Source organism: Tursiops truncatus, chromosome 3 (assembly GCF_011762595.2).
Source record: "Tursiops truncatus isolate mTurTru1 chromosome 3, mTurTru1.mat.Y, whole genome shotgun sequence".
Classification (NCBI taxonomy): Eukaryota; Metazoa; Chordata; class Mammalia; order Artiodactyla; family Delphinidae; genus Tursiops; species Tursiops truncatus.
The window spans coordinates 1,009,152-1,024,085 of NC_047036.1; the positions used below are offsets into that span (position 1 = coordinate 1,009,152).

At 49.5% G+C, this 14,934-nt stretch overlaps 1 long non-coding RNA gene across 1 annotated transcript; it reads right to left on the reverse strand.

Annotated features, from left to right (window-relative positions):
- Nucleotides 1-5,567: 5,567 nt before the first annotated feature.
- LOC109552720 (uncharacterized) lies at nt 5,568-13,506 on the reverse strand. The gene is made up of 2 exons (XR_002179639.3): nt 13,016-13,506; nt 5,568-5,875 (listed from the first exon to the last, which is right to left on the reverse strand). It is a non-coding gene; the product is annotated as an uncharacterized lncRNA (long non-coding RNA).
- Between the last annotated feature and the right edge of the window lie 1,428 nt (nt 13,507-14,934).

A 14,934-nucleotide genomic window follows, 5' to 3' on the forward strand; every position in this document is an offset into this window, starting at 1 on the left:
GAAGAAAGGAAGCAGAGAGAAGGGATTGCGAACGGCAGGATAAGCAAGGTCCTGGAAGACAGTGGAGACGGCAGAGCCGAGTCTGCTCAGTGCAAAGCGGACCTCGTCCAGAAAGGAGATTGACAGGTGGGCTGCGGGGGTGGGGCCACGGGAGACACCTCACCTGCGGCCCGGAGGCAGGGGCGGCATGTGAAGCGGGAGGGGAGGGCCCTCTAGAACCTGCGGCGGAGGCACAGATGACCTCGCCGGGCGGGTGGGCTGTGTGTGACAGGAGCGGACAGCTGCGCACGGGGTGCAGGTGGCCTTGGGGGTGAGGGTCTGCAGACCTGGGCTGCGTGAATCGGGGAAGAATGATTAGGTCTTTGAAAAACAGAAAGCACGGGGAGCTAGACCTACGGAGACTTGGGAAGCCCCCGTTGCGGGATCCGTGGGGACCCCTCGGCACCGGCACTCCCACAGAACCCTCCTTCCCGCCTGTCTGCTCTCTCTGCCCCACGGGCCCCCTCCGTCCTTACCCAAGGCCCCAGGGATGAGGCCCAGCAGTCCAGCCAGCGCACTTGGGTACTGGACGCCAGGACTGGACGCTGGCAAGAGACGCTCGCCCTGGCCTCTTCCTGGGAAGATGCTCCAGCCATGTCCTGAGGTCCCTGGACTGGTGTGTCGGCTTCAGGCCTGCTGGAGCATGACGCACACGTGTCCTCACGCCTTCGGGGGACAGCCTCTCTGGGTAGAAAGGGTCCCTGTTCTTGCCAAACACCGTGCTGGGGGTGTGGGGTGTGGGGTGTAGGGAGGGGTGCCCGGGGGTCCCTGTGCGAGGGGCATTCTGGGACTTCAGTCCTAAAACTCGGAAGTCCTGGGCAGACAGGGCTCAGGTGGAGGGAGAGGCACCTCATCAGCACCGCGGGCCGTGGCGACTGGGAGACTCAGGCTCCTCGGATGCCCCGAGGAGGGGGCACAGGCTACTCTGGATTTGGCAGCCCCAGAGCACGGCGTGTGTGGCGTCAGCATGGGCGCCCCTCAGCCCCACTGAGGAGGGAGAGCCCCCGGGGAGGTGTGCCCAGGGCCAGGGGCTGACCAGCATGCTGTGCCCGGAGCCAGAGGTCTCCTTCTAAGGGAACCGTTTATAAGGGGCGGGGAGCAGAGGGGCTGCACCCAGCCGGGCTGACCCCCCCCCCCCCCCCCCCCCCCCCGCCGCTCCCGCCCAAAGCCAGGCCTGCCCTGGACCCTTCCCTTCTCCGCGCACCTGTGACTTCCTTTAAGATGTTAGGGTTAGGCGACCCGCGTGGCCCGCGGCCCGCCCCGTCCCTTCCCCCTCGGCTGACTCTCCCCCCGCCCCCCCCCCGCCGCCGCCCCCCCCACACCGCCCCGTGCGTTCTCTGCACCCGCCCAGCGGTGGCGCTGTTGCCCTTGGAACCGGGGACCCCCTGCCTTCCGACTTGGGGGTCTCGTTCCAGCAGGGACGGGAGCCCGGGGCGCACGGGAGGGTGGGGACCGGCGAGGCCGGCGTCACAGGGGGAGTGGGCTTTGGGGACCGGAGCGGCCCCAGCAGGAGCGGGGGCCGGTGGACCTGCGGACCCTCCCCACCGCTTGCCGCGCAGAGCAGAGGCCTCCCGGGCTCCCTCGGGGGGGGGGGGGGGGGGGGGCGGGCGGCAAGGTGGGGCAGCCCGTCGCCTCCTCTCCCCTCCCCTCCTCCGCTGTGCGGTGGTCCCGATGGTCCAGCGGGGCAGCTCCGGGTCCTGGTCCCTCAGTCCCGGCGCTTGCAGGCTGGCAGGGCCTTCCCAGCTGTGTCCCCTCCGGACGCCCAGATCTCGGGTGACGGCCGCGTCTATGACCCGCTCCTGAATTGGGGCCCTGCAGGCTGTCCTCGTGGAGCCGGCGGGCGGCGTGGGGACTGTCGCGCTGCCGGACACGTGCGAGGTCGCAGTAGCGGAGGGAGGGACGGCAGGTGGGCCGGTCCTGGTCCAGCCGGAAGGGAGGGGCCGAGCGGGGAGCCCCGGGCAGCACGTGGCCCTCAGCACCGGGTCTGCGGAAGCCAACAGCCAAGCGGGCTGCTTTCAACGTGATATCTGCGGTCTTTTAAAAAGTAATTTCAGGAAATGTTTTTTTTTGGCTGCCCCGCCAGCACGCGGGATCTTAGTTCCCCGACTAGGGATGGAACTCGCGTCCCCTGCAGTGGAAGCACCAGTCTTAACCACTGGGCCGCCGGGGAAGCCCCTAGGAAGTCTTTCTTCTGCTCTTGTTAGTTGTTAGTATTTATTCTGCTCTTTCCATTTGGTTCCCCCTCCCCAGCTCTACTGAGATATAATTCACATATAACATTAAGTTTAAGGTGTACGATGGGATGATTTGAGGCTTGTGTGTGTTGTGTAATGATTACCACAATGGGTTAACACACCCACCACCTCGCGCAGTCTGTGTGGAGGGGGGAGCTTTTAAAATCTCCCCTCTTAGTAACTGTCAGATGCAGGGTAGGCTGTTGTTACTATGGTCACTGTGCTGTAGTTTTCTCCCTGGACCCGTTCATCTGATAACTGGACCCCTCCCCCCGCCCCCCCCGGTTTTCCACCCCTGCCGCCCACATGCTGGGTTTCGCTTGCCTATCGCCCATGTTCGTCATGTTCTTGTGGATTCTTTCGATCTCTTTCTTCATGCTTTTGTATTATTAAGATGTTCTCATTTGCTTAAGCCGTTATCTGTTTTGCTTATTCATCCTTGTGTTTCTTCTTTATTGTTTTGTTCTACCCTAGTCCTCATTTCTGAAGGGAGGTTTTCCTCTTATTTCTAATTATATCTTAGGTACTAGGTACTCATTTCTGAGCTGCTCTAATTTTGAATGATCTTGTCCTCAAAGTTTATATTGTTTATCGTTGCAGTCAGCTTGCTTTGAAGTCGGTAGGGTATGATTTTGATGGGCTTTTGTGCACATCTTTCTGCATGCTTTCGTTATCTGCAGGGATACTGTTCTGCTCTTTATTCTTCATATAATGACTTGGCATAGGGTTCGATTTTGTGTGTGTGTGTGTGTGTGTGTGTGTGTGATGCGTGGGCCTCTCACTGTTGTGGCCTCTCCCGTTGCGGAGCACAGGCTCCGGACGCGCAGGCTTAGCGGCCATGGCTCACGGGTCCAGCCGCTCCCCAGCATGTGGGATCTTCCCGGACCGGGGCACGAACCCGTGTCCCCTGCATCGGCAGGCGGACTCCCAACCACTGCGCCACTGGGGAAGCCCAGGGTTAGATTTTGATCCTCTTCTGTTGCTCATTTCTTATGTGGAACTGATTTTCCTAAACTTTTAGAAGGAGGCCTGTTCAGTACAGCGTTTCTAGCTTCACAGGGGTCCTTCTCTTGTTTTCTTATGGATAAAACAAACAAACAGACACGCGGCGGCCTAAGATTTTCTGAGTGTTCCCCGGCCCTTCAACTTTTCCTCTGACCTTATTTTTCCTCTGTCTCTATTGTCCTGAACATGGGGCCTCAGTGTGGCCCTGCTCTGAAAGGGAGCTCTAGGGGGGCTGGTTCCCACTTTGTTTTCTTAAACTGTGTAAGCAAGAGTCGATGCTGTCTAAAATGCACTGCTTATTCCTGTAGTGTTCTTTTCCAGAAACGTGTTTTGATTCTCCGTTCTGAGCCCTGTGTTAGGCTTGGAGCACTTTGTCACTGTTGGGGCTCCGGCCAGCCCCCGGCACACTCACTGATTTCCTCATCTCTGCCTTTGGGAGACGGTACTAGTGGCGTGTCTTTCCACGCCTTCCCTGTTGAGAAGGACGGTCAGAATTCTCCTTTGCTACCTGAACTCGGGCTGGGGGTCTTCACTCACAGTCGTCTGTGTATATCCAGCAGGTCAGGAAGAGTCGGCAGGGGTCAGCAGGTGAGCCTCACCTCCCCGGGTCCTCCACTGTGTAGTGCAGAGGCCAGCTCTCCTTGGCCGGCGAGAGAGAGCAATGGACCCGTTTCCAGCCTCCTTTCTGGAGCTGCCCTCCCCCACTGCATCGGGACCCCTCTTCCCTGCTACGTCCTGTGTACACCTGGCCCCCTCTGGTCAGCTGCTTCCCGTCTGCTGACCTGGAGCGTCGAGACCCCTTGCCTGTCCTTGGGTCATCCTTCCAAATGGGTTTTTAAGAAGGATTGTCCTCGACAATTCACAAGGACGTGTCCTCGACACTGTAACTTCCTTGAATCCGGATCGACACACTAAGCAAATTCCCGGGCACCGTTTCCTGCTTATTTACCTGTTGGATTTTCCCTTGTTTGTGTGTGCATTTTAACGTTGCATTTTCAGTTAATATATGGTGGTGATTATGTTCCTGTGTTCAAGTAGGCAATTATCCAAGTAGTTGGTTTTATGCATTCATTCATTTAAAAGATGCTCTATATTATAATTAATTGTATTGAGGAAATTCAAAGAAAGCTTAGCAAAGCTGGTAGCTGTCACACAGCCATATCTTTAGGGAAGATGCCACCTGACTTGGTGATCACTTACTGAAATAAACCATGAACTCATTCACTTGCTTTTCAGGTTGCCTTTTGTTTTTTTTAAGGAACCTTTTTGTTTGGGAATAATTTTAGATGTACAGAGAAGTTTCAAAGAGAGCACACAGCATTCTGTGTTCCGCTCCCCAAGTGTACACACAACCGCTTCACGTCGTCACAGCAAGGAGTTGACCTCGGCGCGTTACTGCTAGCAGAACTCCAGAGTTCCTTCTCACTTCACCAGTTTTTCCACAATGTCCTTTTTCTTTGGTTCCAAGATCTAATCCAGAATTACCATATCGTGTTTAGAATTGTAGTTATTTTTCATGGTGTTCTGTGAAAGCAGTGGTGACGGTCAGGAAAGGTTTTGTAGAAGAAACCAGCCTGTCCGGGATGCTCGCTGCACACCTGTGATGCGACTCGTTGAGAACATTGGCGACCCTGCTGGTCCCCTTTGGAGGCCTGGAGCTCCTGGGGCATCACTGTGATTTTCCTTCTTAGGAGGAGAGGGTTAGTCATCCCATAAACACTAATCCCAAACCAGACGTGCCAGAGGGAATATCTCCTCGTCCAAGCTGCTTCCAGGTTTGCACTGAGGCACGTGAAACCCGTGGGCCATCACCCCCGTGAGGTGTCTGCGGTGACCTCAGTGCTTCATGGGTACACGTGTGCATCCCCGCAGTCCATGCGGGGGAAGCCTTGCCCCTTTGTTAAGGACTGAGCCCTTTGGGCGTCAGCCACTCTCATCTCAGAAGGGCGGTGAGCCAGGTCTCACCCTCCCTGCACCCCAGGCCCCAAGCGTCCACCTCCAGCCTCAGTGACCAGAGCACAGGGCGGAGGGTGGGAGGCACATTGGACTCACTGAGTAGAAACGGGGAAGAAGTCTTCAGCCAGTTTCTACTGATCACAAGGCAAAGGTGGCCTTTGACTCAGGACACAGGATCTCCTGGGAAATTCACAAGGTAAGAATGTTACCCTGAAATCTTGTTATCTCAAGTAATATCTAACAGCAGGAAGGAATGCTGAGAGCAGGTCAGAGCAAGAAAGGGAAGTGAAGCTTGTTAAAGAAAGTAGGAGTTGGAATGATGACACGTTGCCAGCAATTTTTAATCCCTTTACTAAAAGAAAAGAAATGCAGACAATAAATAATGCCAAATGCACCCAGGCATGTAAGCGTGTGGCTCCCACTCCCGGGTGCTCACCCCTCTACCCACCAGCCGAAGTCCTGTGGGTTGAGTCCACCTCCGAGGCCTCTTCGTGAGGGGAAGAGGTCCTGGCGATGATGGCTGATGTACTTAAAGATGATGGAGTCTTGAGGACACAGTGGTTGAAACATTCATGACATGCTTTCCCGTATTTCCAAATCCATTGTTGTCAGTTGCATAATTAATGGTGACATTGCTAATTCTGGAAGAAGAGAGAGTTTGCATAATTTGTTTATGAGGGAAAAAGCAGGCTTCTGTTTGGAGAGCCCTGATGTTCTCTGCTGAGATGCTCTGTTTCCCAAATATCGGAGGACAAATCGCATTCTTTCCCAGTTTGGAAACAGAATAGGACTTAATCCTACCCGAATGTGTTCTCCCTCCCTGGGCTAGTGCAGAGACCCAGGCAGTAAAAAAAAAAAAAAAAAAAAGGGCTTCGGGGCAAATAGACCTCTGATTCCCGAGAGATGGTGAATAGCTGGGAATAAGGGGCCAGCGTGTGGCCACACGTGGGGTGAGAAATCAGCTCTCTTGCAACATTTGGGGCTCCCCCTTGGGCAAGATTAGGCTCCACACCAGCCTTGTAATGGGGCAAGAGACTTGTGTGTGGCGCGGAGAGATAGGGGCGGAGGCATCCAAGCGTGGACTGCGTGCTTAGAAAAGATGGAGAAGCTCTGAATTCTTCTGCAGTGTTGACCAATAACGTCCTGGACCTGCGCTAGAAGGTTTTCTTGATTTCATGCTTGAGGTGCTAAGCACAGCATGTGGCGCCAGCCCCAGAGCACCAGCCCCTGCCCGGGTCTCCAGTGCCTCGGAGGTTGAGCCGGAGGACGCTTCTGCTTTCGGGAGCCAACAGTCAGCCAGAGAAATTGAGGGGGGGGCACGCAATTTCATGTACTGAGTTTCTCTTAAAGTGGTAGCTCAAAACACTCATGGTGGGCTTCCCTGGTGGCGCAGTGGTTGAGAGTCCGCCTGCCGAGGCAGGGGACGCGGGTTCGTGCCCCAGTCTGGGAGGATCCCACATGCCGCGGAGCGTCTAGGCCCGTGAGCCATGGCCGCTGAGCCTGCGCGTCCGGAGCCTGTGCTCCGCAATGGGAGAGGCCACAGCAGTGAGAGGCCCGCGTACCAGAAAAAAACCCCAAAAAACCCACTCATGTTGTTTTGTCGATGTTGGGCGTCCCAGTGCTCCCTGTTCCAAGGGTCCAAGTCTGGTGGTTGGGTGCCCTGTGACAGGAGCATCAATCCCCACGTTAAAGCATCCGAAAGTGCCTTAGCAAAGAGGGCACATTATTGCCGCTAAAACAGTTAGAGCTGAATTTTGCTTTGGAGTGGTTTTATTATTTTCCTTTTTCCTTTATCAACTGTTGTTACATACTTTCTCTCTGGCTATGTTACTTTATATTTTATTTTATTGTGTCCAATGCATGAAGAAGGTCACCTGAATGCCCACCACGTTTTTCTTAGTTTACTCCAATGGTGTGCATATAAATATTCAGCAACTGGGTTCCTGGGGAGAACAACCCTGATTTGCAAGGTTTGCTGATTGCTGTGGTGTAAATACTCCCACCCAGCAGATTTCAAGCTGCCCACATGATGCCACTGAGAAGCCGGGAAGAGATGTACACATCGCCCCATCCCCTGGGAGCCAGACAAGCTGCTGGAGCTGCTCGGGCTGTCAGCCAGGTGGACGCGCCGCCCCTGAGGGGCAAACCGCCTTTGCTTTCCTATGGTTACATATAGAGCTTTGTCTCCCAAGAGAGGGCTGGTCTAGAAGGTGTGGCTGGATCGACACAGGTCAGCATCATCCTGGGGCTGGCGTGAGGAATCATTTCTATCATGTGCTAAGAGATAGCGTACATTTTCTTGGTTCATCCACCATCATTGAAGCACATTAGTTTAAAAACAACATGATAGACTGTAAGGGACCTGGTGTCAGGAGTCACGCTCCCCAGGAGGAAAATCCGAACTCTCCTTGACCTTGAGAACATTACCAGCAAACTCCAGCCTAAAAATGCTTTCCTCTTATGGCGTGAAGATTAAATAGGAAATACAGGCATAGCTCCTAACCCAGGGCCTGATGAGCGCTCCACACTCAGGGAGAGCTAGTTTGCGCCTATAGTCTGCTCTTCCACAAGGAATTCGGGTAACTGGCTGTAGAAATCACTCAGAGACTCTAAAACGGAGTGTGAACTCACTCTCCAGGTGCTAAGAGTCTAGCAGGGAAGTGATGGTCATTGGGGTGTCCAGCGAGAGCTCCACTGGGTGACAGGTGGGTTGGCTCAGTCAGGCGGGCTAGAGGGGGCAGCCCTCCCTCCTGCCCTCTGCCCCCTCTCCTGCTCTATCCAGGGCAGTAGGGGTCACATCCGCTGAGAAGGTGATATGTCCAACGAATCGTGAAGAATGGGTGACATTTGTCAAGCGGTGGGGGGACCATAGCTTGATAAAGAGTGAGGGTTATTTTTCAGAGAAATGTATATATATGTATCTATAACTTACAAATGGATGCAGCTTATAAATGACCACACCAAAAAATCTGTTCCCATTCCTTTAACCTTTAAGTGGGCACTGAAACCTTTAGATCGGAATTCCTCAAGTTCCAAACACTAAAAATACTAGATAAGAAAATGGCTCTTTCCCCTTTCTAAGGTGTATCTTATATCACTTCAGACCCTGCGACGCACCGTAACGTGAGGTCGGGGCAGGGGGCATCGCAGGCCCACCTCTTAAAGCCGGTAAAGAAACAGAAGCCCATTGTGTTCCAGATTTGGTCACACCAGTCCTCAGGGACACCACTGACTCTCTCTCTGCCTTTGCTGACACCTGGCTCTTCCGTGGCCCTTCTGGCGGTCGGGACTCACGTCTGAGGTTACTGTTCTCAGGCTCAGGTTTTCCCACGAATTCATTTTCATGTCTCCTCCCCAGGCTTGTTCACTGCCTCTATTTCTGTAAGACAGGTGTCCCATATCTCTTAATCCAGGCTTCTGAACAGCATCCAACATGGTGCTTGTGGTCAGAATAGCCAGGATGAGTTCTGGCTTGGTCACTTTCCATTGTAGGAATCTAGCAAGAGATTATCTTATTCAAATCTCAGTTTCTTTATCCAGGAAAGAGACAGTGAAGCAAATAACAGGAAGTTTTTGTGGAAATTAAAATAAAAGTATACATTTAAGGGTGCAGTATAAATGTTAATTACTATTGATACTGTCATTTTAGACCATAAAAATAGAGGCATGAATCTCCCCTTTTTCCTGAAATTCTTCCAAACTAACTACAGAAAAAAGTCCTTTCTCAAGCCCACTCTCATTATACTCTGACTAATCTGGAAACACGCATCTCTGTACGACAAAGCTTTATAGAAAATGCCCATAAAGAATTCAGAAATTGGAAACATTGAACGTGGATTATAAAATAACAAATTAAAAACAAGCTTGGAAATACTTGCAGGGATCAGGAAATTTAAAAAAATGACACAGATAATTTGTAAATGAATTAAATAGAACTTCCAGAAAAAAAATGTTAAGAAACTGAAAAAACCTCAACAGATGAGTTTAATAGAAAGTTAATACAGCTGAAAAGAGAACCAGTGAATTGTAAAATAGGCCCCAAAGAGTGCCGAACCAGAAAGATTAAAAAAGGAAACTATAGAATAATAGATTAGTTTAACAGGATGTTTAGGAAATAACAGATTTGTTTAATCAAAGTTTCTCAAGAAGGGCTAAGAGAAAGCACGTGGAGAGATAATGGGTGGGGATTTCTCAGGATTGATTAGAAACACTGATCTAGACATTTCAGAATCTCAGTTAATCTCAAGCGACATTCAAGCATGAGGGAATTCATTCTCAGATATATCTTAATAAAACTGCAAAACAACAAAGACTGAGAAAATCTTCAAAAGAGACAGACTCATTGTGTTCATTCTTCTCTGAGTGCTTGGACATATTCATAAGAACTTTTTAAAAGTGTTGTCTGCTAATTCCATCATTCTTGCCATTTCTGGCCAATGGACAACTTTGAGAACCGTCAGTGGTAACACAGGGCTGGCACAAATTCAAGGTCTGACCAGACAGAGTAGAAAGACCTGGTTGAATGCTTGGGACTTTCCATAAAGATCCCAGAAAAGGCTCGCCTTAGTAGTAGGGCTAAACTAGATTCAGGGTGCAGGCTAACCTGTATCCAACTTCGCCTGAAATCACCCTTCAGAGGACCAACTTGATCCATGGACAATTTACTTCCTTTTGGGAGGAAAATCCTCAACACTCACTAAAGGAAGACAACGAGGTCCAGCCACTCAGAGACACAGTAATCACGATGGCCAGCATGCAATCAAAATGATTAGACGTGCAAAGAGTCAGGGTCATTTGACTCATTCCTAGGAGAAGAAAACCCAGAAATGACAGGGAAGATGAAAATAGCCAAAAGGAATTTGAAAACAGCTCTTTAAAACATTTCCCAGTAGTTAAAGAAAACTGCACATCATAAACAGGGGAATAGAAACCATAAGAAAAAATCCACATTAATATTCTGGAGCTGAAAACACAATATCTTAAATCACTGGATGGTAGTGATTTCTAGTAGACTAGAAACTAAAAGGAAAAGTGAACTTGAAGACTGGCCTATAAAAATTGTCCACACTGAAGCAATAAAAGAAAAAAAAAATGGCTGGAAAAAAGGGGAGCTCTTCATTGACTTCTGGCTTAATATCAAGGGGCCTAACATAAGTGTAATGGAAACATAAGAAAAAGAGGAAGGGCAGAAAACCATTTGATTAAATGATTGAAATTTCTCCAAACTTGGTGGAAAATATAAACCTACAGCACTCAAAGAAACTCAGAGAAAAAAAGAAAATCATACCAGGGCACATTTTAATCAAATTACTGACAATGAATTATAAAGAGAAAAACTTCTTAAAAGTAGCCCAAGAGAGGGGGACATATTACACGCAAAGTGACAAAGACAGAAATGATGGCCGACTTCTCATTGGAAACACTGAAGGGCAGGAGACAATGGAACACCAACTTTGAAGTGCTGATTAAAAAAAAATCATTCTAGAATTCTATATCTAGTTAAAATCTCCTTATAGAAATGAGGGAAAATAAAGCCAATTACAGCTGAGATCGGCTTTTATTACTAGCAGGATTGGTAATAAAAAATCATTATATTGTTTCCTCAAGGTAGAGAAAAATGGTAACACATTGAAACCCACATCTGAAGGAATTAAGACCCTTGAGGGATAGTAAATATACGAGTAATGAATTTTTTTCATTTTTCAATTTATTAAAACAATTATTGGCACTTTAAAGCAAAAATAATAAAAATACATGGTGTAATATGTAGCATATGTGGAAATAATCTGTATACCAACATTAAAATAAAAGGCAGGAAGGGAGAGATGAAAGTGTATTGTTATAATCTTTTATATGTATACAGTGATACAATGTTTTATAAAGGTAAACCAGGGTAAAAGCATATTGGAACTATAGAGCAAACACTATACAAATAAAATAAAGAGTAACCACTAAGTCAACAGAAGACATGAAATGGAACCTTAAAAAATACCAAATCCACAAGATCACAGAAAAAAGACGCAACAAACAACAGATGGGAAAAATATAAAACTCATATCAAGAAGTCGGACTTAATCCAATTATATGAGTAACTAATTAAATTAATAAATTAACCAAACTAAACACAATGCAGATATTGTCAGACTGGATAAAATAATGCTGCCTATAAGAAACAATTTTTGAACATAAAATTAGAAGGATAGAAAATATCATATTATTTAAATACATTTATAAGCAAGCTGGAGTAGCCATATTGGGACCACAAGGGACATTTCAATAAAAAGACATGACAATCATAAATACGTATATACCTAACATATGAGTCTCAAAATACATAAACGTGAACTTACAGAAACAAGAGGAGAATAGACAAATATACAATTAGTAGAAGATTCAGCCCTATTCTCTCAGTAACTGACGGATCGTAAGTAAGTATATAGAAGGCTGGAACAAATTAGTGACGAAGTAGGTCTAACCGACCTCTTTAGAGCATGACGCCTTCTAACAGTAAAATCCATTCTTCCCACATCCACATGCACATTCACCCAAGTAGATTATATGCTGGGCTGTGAAACAGGTTTTGGTACATTTAAATGGATTGAAATTATACCATATGTATCCTCTGACCACAAAATAAATTAGAAATCAACAAGTAGACACTGGGAAATCCTCAAATGCTTAAAAGTTAAATGACATATTTGAAACCATAGTTTCAATGAAAAAATCCCAAGGAAAATTAGAAAATCTTGTGAATTGAGTGATAATGAGAAGGCAACACATCAAAATTCATGGGTTGCAGCAAAGCAGTGCTTAGAGGGAGATTTTAACGTTAAATACTTACATTAGAAAAAAGAAAGATTTGAAAGCAATGATCTAAGCTTCCATCTGAAGAATCAAGCAAAAGAAATTGAAAAGTAAGTAGAAGGGAGGAAATAATAATATAGAAAACAGAGAAAGTCGATGGACATAAAAATTGGTTCCTTGAAAAGGTCAATAAAATGATAAAGTGCTAGATAAATTGATCAAGAAAAAAATGGGAAATACATTTACCAGTTTCAGAAACAAAAGAGGGGCCATCACTACAGCTCTTACACAGATTAAATTGATAATAAGGAAACATTATGAAAAATTATGACAACAAATTCAACAACTTAGATGAAACGGACAAATATATTGCAAGGCGCAAATTACCAAAACTGACTCAAGGAGAAATAGAAAATCTAAATACTCACGAAGCTATGTAGAAGGAAAGAAACGGGTATGTATGTATTTTCTAGGAGTTTTTATTATTATTTATAATTTTTAGTCCTCTCCTCTTTCTTACTGTAAAAATAATAATCTTGGCCATGATTTTCCTGCATGTGATTTTAAGATTTGTTTCAGATTTTCCCACTTGTCTGAGTCTTGACTTACACGTATGCCCCAGTTTATTAGGTCTCTAGTGATACCCTGTGAAAATTTACTTTTTCTCACAGTGTCAGATTAAACAAAAATGTTGTTCTCTCTTCCTGGTATCAGATGTCAGAGATATTAAAAATTAACTTTCATTGGTGTCCAGGAAAACGAAACAAAACCACTGGGCATCTCTAACAGTGTCTGACTTTTGCCCTGAGGGCATCGTGGTCTGTGTGAACAGCTGGGGAAGATCACAGTAGCACCCAGGACTCCTCTAACCCATTTACCATAATCCCTTAAAATCTGACAAAGACTGAGGGGTAAAGCAGGACACGTCAGAGGAACATCCTCCTGTTGACAACTGCAGGTAAAAGGACAGAGCTCACCTCTGCAGGTAATCCACCAGGTCTGCTGAAATCCAGGTGTGAGTGCAATGAACAAGCTTCCCGGGGCACTGGGCAGCACTCCTTTCACACAGAGCCTCGCAAAATCATAAGGAAGCGCCTTGGGACATAACCACTCTGTCTGACGTTTTGCTCCGCTGTTTGCCTTTTTTCTTTATGATTTGCAAAGGTGTTTTCAGTTGATTTTATGAATCTCTGAGGAGCAGAAGGAAACCGTATGCTGCGGCTCCCTGAGGATGGAGAGCCGCAGGCACGCGGCGTTTCTGCGGGGACACGCTGGGCACTCCCCAGGAAGGGGAAACTGTCAGACTTAATTAGCAACGGCTCCTCTGAACTCTAGATGCTTCCGGGGCCTCTGTGACAAGCTTTGTCAAAGCAGGCTCTTGGCCACCACACTTCACATCCGGGGCATTCTGTTTTCCCCGAGCACTGCATACAAATGACTGAGACTAAGAGAACGTCAAATAGGCAGAAATGTGAACTGCAGTAAACAGGAAACTTAGCAAACAGGCAGACTTTCTAGCCTCTGCGTACCTGTGCGTGTGCATGTGTGTGTGTGTGTGTGTGTGTGTGTGTGTGTGTGGTGTGCGTTACGTGCACGTTTCAGTGCATAACTAGAAGCGAGCACTCACTTCTAGTTATAATTGTACCTAATCTACAATGAGGTGGATTGTTTTCTGTATCAGAAGTCGTGGCTGTTGAGACGCAAGGGGCCCCATGCCGTGTCACCCCGTGTTCGTGCTGCCCACGTGCTGCTGCTGAGGAGGTGGCCCTGCAGTGCACCCCTGAGCGCACCTGACTTCCAGAGTCACCTAGTGGAGGCAGGAGCAGGGGGTGGCATGGACCGGAGGGTCGGGGACAGCACTGTCGCTGACCGGGAAAGCTTGCCGCGGCGGCACGGGAGGTGGCGAGCGGTCAGGCCTGGAGTGGCCCCTGAGCAGGGGCTGGGGTGGGCATGGGCCGGCCTCGGCCAGCTGTTCCTTACTCTCCAGGGACCGGCGAGCTGTGTGGGGTGAGGACAGAGGGCCTGACCTCCTTGAGGGAGCGGGGTCTGCACGAAGAGAGCGGTGTGGCATCCCCAGGCTGCGGCAGGGCCATGGGCTCTGTCCCCGGGGAAGCAGACCACTGAGGGCATGGGAGCCGCCTTCACTGCACTCAGGGTTGTGGGGAGATGCTGCCCGGGACGGTGACGCTGCCTCTGAGACCCCAGGTCTGAGGTGAAGCTGCCGGTGGCGGGCTCGGAGCTGCTCTGCCTGGAGAGGGTCTGGGGGGAGCAGGTCTTGGGCACCCCAGAGGGCTGGGCGGGGTTTGGGCACCCACGAGGGTCCTCAGGCGGCAGTCCCGCTGGTCATGCTGTCCTCGCCGGGGCGGGCGGGCCCACCCCGGCCTGACTTCCAGGTCTCTGCCTGACCCCACGCTCCGTATGCAGGGTGGAAAGCATCCCCTGCTGGCCCTTCTTTCCTCCTGGACCCAAAGCACTCTAACCCGTCAATACGTGCGTCCGGGAGGGCGCTCACGGGCGGGGAGCAGCGCTGGCTGGAAGGCCTGTGTGCTCGCAGCAGCTCTCCCGGGTGGCCGGGCGGCAATGACGTTCTCCTGCCCAGTCTGGAGGTGAAGCAGCGTCTTAGCAATAATCCACCAGCCGTCTCTGCTGCTCCATCTCTCCAGCCACACTCTGGGAGGCGGAGTTTCCAGTAGGAGCGTTTAATCAGACGCAAACAACCCGAGGCGCCCCGCCCAGGAAGCTTTCAGGGGTCCAGATTCCGGGGCTGGAGGGGCCCGGGGACCCGCACGTCTTCAGGGCTCTCCAGGTGGGGGTCATGGGCCTGTGGTTCGCGGACCCTCGATCCCAGCACCTTGTTGCGTTGTAGCGAGTTTTCTGCCCCAGGCCCGCAGTGTGG